The sequence below is a fragment of the Bison bison genome, unplaced genomic scaffold (genome assembly GCF_000754665.1).
Source record: "Bison bison bison isolate TAMUID 2011002044 unplaced genomic scaffold, Bison_UMD1.0 scf7180017864278, whole genome shotgun sequence".
NCBI classification, from domain to species: Eukaryota; Metazoa; Chordata; class Mammalia; order Artiodactyla; family Bovidae; genus Bison; species Bison bison.
In genome coordinates this window covers 686,762-693,556 of record NW_011494850.1, presented here as the reverse complement: position 1 = coordinate 693,556, position 6,795 = coordinate 686,762, and positions in this window count along the sequence as shown.

Genomic DNA, 6,795 nt, shown 5'->3' with positions numbered 1-6,795 from the left:
ATTAGGTCCCATTTCTTTATTTTTGATTTTATTTCCAATATTCTGGGAGGTGGGTCATAGAGGATCCTGCTGTGATTTATGTCGGAGAGTGTTTTGCCTATGTTCTCCTCTAAGAGTTTTATAGTTTCTGGTCTTATGTTTAGATCTTTAATCCATTTTGAGTTTATTTTTGTGTATGGTGTTAGAAAGTGCTCTAGTTTCATTCTTTTACAAGTGGTTGACCAGTTTTCTCAGCACCACTTGTTAAAGAGATTGTCTTTTCTCCATTGTATATTCTTGCCTCCTTTGTCAAAGATAAGGTGTCCATAGGTGTGTGGATTTGTCTCTGGGCTTTCTATTTTGTTCCATTGATCTATATTTCTGTCTGTGCCAGTACCATACTGTCTTGATGACTGTGGCTTTGTAGTAGAGCCTTAAGTCAGGCAGGTTGATTCCTCCAATTCCATTCTTCTTTCTCAAGATTGCTTTGGCTACTTGAGGTTTTTGTATTTCCATACATATTGTGAAATTATTTGTTCTAGCTCTGTGAAAAATACCATTGGTAGCTTGATAAGGATTGCATTGAATCTATAGATTGCTTTGGGTATATACTCATTTTCACTATATTGATTCTTCCGATCCATGAACGTGGTATATTTCTCCATCTATTTGTGTCCTCTTTGATTTCTTTCACCAGTGTTTTATAGTTTTCTATATATAGGTCTTTTGTTTATTTAGGTAGATATATTCCTAAGTATTTTATTCTTTTCATTGCAATGGTGAATGGAATTCTTTCCTTAATTTCTCTATTTTCTCATTATTAGTGTATAGGAATGCAAGGGATTTCTGTGTGTTGATTTTATATCCTGCCACTTTACTATATTCATTGATTAGCTCTAGAAATTTTCTGGTGGAGTCTTTAGGGGTTTCTATGTAGAGGATCATGTCATCTGCAAACAGTGAGAGTTTTACTTCTTTTCCAATTTGGATTCCTTTTATTTATTTTTCTGCTGTAATTGCTGTGGCCAAAACTTCCAAAACTATGTTGAATGTAGTGGTGAGAGTGGGCACCCTTGTCTTATTCCTGACTTTGGGGGAAATGGGTTCTATTTTTCACCATTGAGGATAATATTTGCTGTGGGTTTGTCATATATAGCTTTTATTACGTTGAGGTATGTTCCTTCTATTCCTGCTTTCTGGTGAGTTTTTATCATAAATGGATGTTGAATTTTGTCAAAGGCTTTCTCTGCATCTATTGAGATAATCATATGGCTTTTATTTTTCAATTTGTTAATGTGGTGTATTACATTGATTGATTTGCAGATATGAAGAATCCTTGCATCCCTGGGATAAAGCCCACTTGGTCATGGTGTATGATCTTTTTAATGCATTGTTGGATTCTGATTGCTAGAATTTTCTTAAGGATTCTTGCACTTATGTTCATCAGTGATATTGGCCTGTAGTTTTTTTTTTTCTTTGTGGCATCTTTGTCAGGTTTTGGTATTAGGGTGCTGGTGGCCTCATAGAATGAGTTTGGAAGTTTACCTTCCTCTGCAATTTTCTGGAAGAGTTTGAGTAGGATAGGTGTTAGCTCTTCTCTAAATTTTTGGTAGAATTCAGCTATGAAGCCGTCTGGACTTGGGCTTTTGTTTGCTGGTAGATTTCTGATTACAATTTCAATTTCCATGCTTGTGATGGGTCTGTTAAGATTTTCTATTTCTTCCTGGTTCAGTTTTGGAAAGTTGTACTTTTCTAAGAATTTGTCCATTTCTTCCAAGTTGTCCATTATATTGGCATATAATTGCTGATAGTAGTCTCTTACGATCCTTTGTATTTCTGTGCTGTCTGTTGTGATCTCTCCATTTTCATTTCTAATTTTATTGATTTGATTTTTCTCCCTTTGTTTCTTGATGAGTCTGGCTAATGGTTTGTCAAATTTATTTATCCTTTCAAAGAACCAGCTTTTGGCTTTGTTGATTTTTGCTATGGTCTCTTTTGTTTCTTTTGCTTTTATTTCTGCCCTAATTTTTAAGATTTCTTTCCTTCTACTAACCCTGGAGTTCTTCATTTCTTCCTTTTCTAGTTGCTTTAGGTGTAGAGTTAGGTTATTTATTTGACTTTTTTCTTGTTTCTTGAGGTATGCCTGTATTGCTATGAACCTTCCTCTTAGCACTGCTTTTACAGTGTCCCACAGGTTTTGGGTTGTTGTGTTTTCGTTTTCATTTGTTTCTATGCATATTTTTATTTCTTTTTTTATTTCTTCTGTGATTTGTTCGTTATTCAGCAGCATGTCATTCAGCCTCCATATGTTGGAATTTTTAATAGTTTTTCTCCTGTAATTGAGATCTAATCTTACTGCATTGTGATAAGAAAAGGTGCTTGGAATGATTTCAATTTTTTTGAATTTACCAAGGCTAGATTTATGGCCCAGGATGTGATGTATCCTGGAGAAGGTTCCATGTGTGCTTGAGAAAAAGGTGAAATTCATTGTTTTGGGGTGAAATGTCATATAGATATCAATTAGGTCTAACTGGTCTATTATATCATTTAAAGTTTGTATTTCCTTGTTAATTTTCCATTTAGTTGACCTATCCATAGGTGTGAGTGGGATATTAAAGTCTCCCACTATTATTGTGTTATTGTTAATTTCTCCTTTCATACTTGTTAGCATTTGTCTTACATAGTGTGGTGCTCCTAGGTTGGGTGCATATATATTTATAATTGTTATATCTTCTTCTAGGGTTGATCCTTTGATCATTATGTAGTATCCTTCTTTGTCTCTTTTCACAGCCTTTGTTTTAAAGTCTATTTTATCTGATATGAGTATTGCTACTCCCGCTTTCTTTTGGACTCTATTTGCATGGAATATCTTTTTCCAGCCCTTCACTTTCAGTCTGTATGTGTCCCTTGGTTTGAGGTGGGTCTCTTGTAGACAACATATATAGGGGTCTTATTTTTGTATCCATTCAGCCAGTCTTTGTCTTTTGGTTGGGGCATTCAACCCATTTACATTTAAGGTAATTATTGATAAGTATGATCCCATTGCCATTTACTTTGTTGTTTTGGGTTCAAGTTTATAAACCTTTTCTGTGTTTCCTGTGTAGAGAAGATCCTTTAGCATTTGTTGAAGAGCTGGTTTGGTGGTGCTGAATTCTCTCAGCTTTTGCTTGTCTGTAAAGCTTTTGATTTCTCCTTCATATTTGAATGAGATCCTTGCTGGGTACAGTAATCTGGGTTGTAGGTTTTTCTCTTTCATCACCATGAGTATGTCCTGCCATTCCCTTCTGGCCTGAAGAGTTTCTATTGAAAGATCAGCTGGTACCCTTATGGGAATCCCCTTGTGTGTTATTTGTTGTTTTTCCCTTGCTACTTTTAATATTTTTTCTTTGTGTTTGATCTTTGTTAATTTGATTAATATGTGTCTTGGGGTGTTTTGCCTTGAGTTTATCCTGTTTGAGACTCTCTGGGTTTCTTGGACTTGGGTGATTATTTCCTTCCCCATTTTAGGGAAGTTTTCAACTATTATCTCCTCAAGTATTTTCTCCTGGTCTTCCTTTTTGTCTTCTTCTTCTGGAACTCCTATGATTCGAATATTGGGGCATTTAACATTGTCCCAGAGGTCTCTGAGAGTGTCCTAATTTCTTTTAATATGTTTTTCTTTTTTCCTCTCTGTTTCATTTATTTCTACCATTCTATCTTTTAATAAACTTCACTTATCCCATCTTCTGCCTCTGTTATTCTACTGTTGGTTCCCTCCAGAATGTTTTTTATCTCGTTTATTGCATTATTCATTATATATTGACTCTTTATTTCTTCTAGGTCCTTGTTAAACCTTTCTTGCATCTTCTCAATCCTTGACTCCAGGCTATTTATCTGTAACTCCATTTTGTTTTCAAGATTTTGGATCATTTTCACTATCTTTATTGGGAATTCTTTATCAGGTAGATTCCCTATCTCTTCCTCTTTTGTTTGGTTTGGTGGGCATTTATCCTGTTCCTTTACCTGCTGGGTATTTCTCTGCCTCTTCATCTTATTTATATTGCTGTGTTTGGGGTGGCCTTTCTGTATTCTGGCAGTTTGTGGAGTTCTCTTCATTGTAGAGTTTCCTTGCTGTGGGTGGGATTGGACAGGTGGCTTGTCAAGGTTTCCTGGTTAGGGAAGTTTGTGTCGGTGTTCTGGTGGGTGGAGCTGGATTTCTTCTTTCTGGAGTGCAATGAAGTGTCCAGTAATGAATTATGAGATGTCAGTGGGTTTGGAGTGTCTTTGGGCAGCCTGTTGAAGCTCAGGGCTATGTTCCTGCATTGCTGGAGAATTTGCATGGTATGTCTTGCTCTGGACCTTGTTGGCCCTTGGGTGGAGCTTGGTTTCAGTGTAGGTATGGAGGCTTTTGGATGAACTCTTGTCGATTAATGTTCCCTGGAGTCAGGAGTTCTCTGGTGTTCTCAGGATTTGGACTTAAGCCTCCTGCCTCTGGTTTTCAGTCTTATTCTTACAGTAGCCTCAAGACTTCTCCATCTCCTTTCAAAGACAATGGGCTGCTTTCTTGGGTGCCTGATGTCCTCTGCCAGCATCCAGAAGTTGTTTTCTGGAATTTACTCAGCGTTCAAAAGTTCTTTTGATGAATTTGTGGGGGAGAAAGTTGTCTCCCCGTCCTATTCCTCTGCCATCTTAGGACCGTGCCCTCACATCCATGTTTAGTTAGGGCTTCTCTGATAGCTCAGTTGGTAAAGAATCCGTCTGCAATGCAGGAGACCCTGGTTCGATTCCTGAGTTGGGAAGATCCGCTGGAGAAGGGATAGGCTATCCACTCCAGTATTCTTGGGCTTCCCTCGTGGCTCAGCTGGTAAAGAATCTGCCTGCAACGCGGGAGACCTGGGTTTGATCCCTGGGTTGGGAAGATGCCCTGGAGAAGGGAAAGGCTACCCACTCTAGTGTTCTGGCCTTGAGAATTGCATGGACTAAAATCCATGGGGTCATGAGGAGTCCGACAGACTGAGCAACTTTCACTTTCACTTATGTTTAGTTAACAAAGTAACTATCACACTATGTCTCACAACAGGATGAGTACCTGAACAATAGGCTCTTGCAACATAATGTATATGTTATTTTGCCTCTGGGCAATGAGATTTTTGAGGGCTAATGTTTAGTTTATTTTTTATACTAATCTGTTTTACTTTACTTTTTTTCACAAATATAATCAGAAATAAATATTTTCATATGTGGACAAAATAGAAACCATGTAATATACCTGGAAGTCATTTGAATGTCCATGGATTTCTTTTGAAGCCTACAGAGAAGAGATGTGCTCCCACTTCAGCATCAGAGACCAGGAAAGTGAGAATTTATGTCCACTTTTTTTTCCCTAACCCCAAATTATGAAAAATTTCAAGTGCAGGAAATAGATAGTACTTAGAATCAATAAAGCTGGGATCAAGTACAATGTTGAGAATCACTTATGAGTTTTTCTAGACTTCTCTCCTCATTTGAGAAATGGAGACATAATAATACCTAATATAAAGTTGTTGTAAAGAATAATCACAATAACATTTGTGAAAACATATAGTGCAGTGCTAGAAGGAAAATAATGGCCAACATTTATTGAGTATTTACAATTTCCAGAAATCGTAGAGCACAACTTCTGGGTGCTTTATATCTTTGCTACTGACAATATGGTACAGCACAGGGATCACCAGGGGACATGTTAGACAAGTGGATTCTCAGGCCCTGCCCAGACCTACTGAATCAGAATTCAGGAGGAGAAGGGGACGACAGAGAACGAGATGGTTGAAAGCATCACCGACTCAATGGTCGTGAGTTTGGGCAAGCTCCAGGAGGTGGTGGGGGACAGGGAGGCCTGGTGTGCTGCAGTCCATGGGGTCACAAAGAGTCGGACATGACTGAGTGACTGAACAACAGTGATCTGTGAGCATATGAAAGTTTGAAAGTACAGCTCCATCTGTTATTGAATCCTTACCTTTAAACCAGAAAGAAGATGTTAAACATTCTCATTTTACAGGTAAAGAAACTGAATCTCAGGGTAATTTGCTCAAGGTTAGTAAAACCAAACTGCTTCCAAATGGTCTATGTCCAGAGCCCACAGGCTTAACCACTTTGGTTTACTGTCCCTCCTAGCAGGTGTCTGACCAAAACTGTTGAAGTCAACTATAATTCCACAGCTCTTCCTGTCTGATACAGCACTGCCCTCCCAGGTTTAAGAATGGTCTGGGCCTCATTTCCCAGCTGCAAAGAAGAAAATGGGAGAAAATAATATTGTAAAGCCCTTTGGGTACTGAGGCAAAATAGATTTAGAACAAGTCTTTGTAATATTTTATACTATTTTTCTCTTACCTTTTATTATTACCAAATGTGATTTCCTATGTTAGTACTGATCTAAATATCTATATGCACTGTTCTTCTCCTCTTCTTAAATGGTCTTGCCCACTGGGAGACACATCTTGACAGGAACTCACATGATCAGTGAAGTATATTTGGCATATTCAATCTCTAAGTAAAACCAAAGGTGTTCAAGAAATATTTTATTTAAATGGCAAGTTTAAGGTAGTCGTTTTGAATCTTTGATTGCTAATAACTAACAGTTTTGTATCACCTCACATATTGTTTTTTATATATATTATGTACCATAATCCTAACAATAACTCTGGAAGTAGGTATATTATTCCAGACATATAGAAAAGATAATAAGGCTTTGCTAGTAAGTCATAGGGAGAAGGCAATGGCATCCCACTCCAGTACTCTTGCCTGGAAAATCCCATGGATGGAGGAGCCTGGTAGGCTGCAGTCCATGGGGTCGCTAAG